Genomic DNA, 829 nt, shown 5'->3' with positions numbered 1-829 from the left:
CAAGTTAAGAATAGAAAACAGTCTGACGTATACCAAATAACATGGCACACTATTTTTTTCACCATTTCCTTAAAATCAGACCATAAACCATTCAACCAAAGCCTACTCCCAGCAAATAAGCATGAAGTATTATGGCCCAAAGAAACATCGACTCTCCAGGCTTGTAGAGGTCAGGTATTCAGAAGGTATATGGAGGAAAAAGCAAACATCACCAGGATATTTCCTTTCATGAGTGAGGAACAATTCACTAAGAAGCTCTGCCTTTTCCTGAGTCTGTTCAAAAAATGGGGAAAGAATTCAAAACTTCATTTACAGAGAGAATACATGTTTTGAAAAGATTATATGAATCCAAAAATGTTGATGGTTGAAAAGTCATAAAACTAGCAAAAAAAATGAAGTAGTATTAACCCACCACTCAGTAATTTCTCAATGTTTTTATGATTTTTAAGTAGGAAGCAAAGTTATAAATATAGTCATCTTTGAAATAATATTAGTTTTATCTTACTCAAAATATATACTAACCACTAATTTGAATGCAATCCAGTACAGTAATTCTACAATCTTTGCAGCATAAAATTAAAAACCTTCTCATACTCATAAAGCTAATAGGGCACTTACCCAACTCCGTGAATCCTGAAGTTAATTCACTAAGAGCAGAGGCAATTTCTTAGATGCATGTCATCAACTCTTGAGCAACATCTCCCTTAAATTTCACGTGATTTTAAATAAATTCATCAGCTTCTGGCATCCACTCACCTCTTGAGCTCGTGAATCTCTTTAAAACTTAATTTAGGTATAGCGTGTTATTTTCTGAAATAAGAATTAAGAA

This window comes from Penaeus monodon, chromosome 29 (assembly GCF_015228065.2).
Source record: "Penaeus monodon isolate SGIC_2016 chromosome 29, NSTDA_Pmon_1, whole genome shotgun sequence".
Taxonomy (NCBI): domain Eukaryota; kingdom Metazoa; phylum Arthropoda; class Malacostraca; order Decapoda; family Penaeidae; genus Penaeus; species Penaeus monodon.
Note: the sequence above shows the minus strand (reverse complement) of the source record.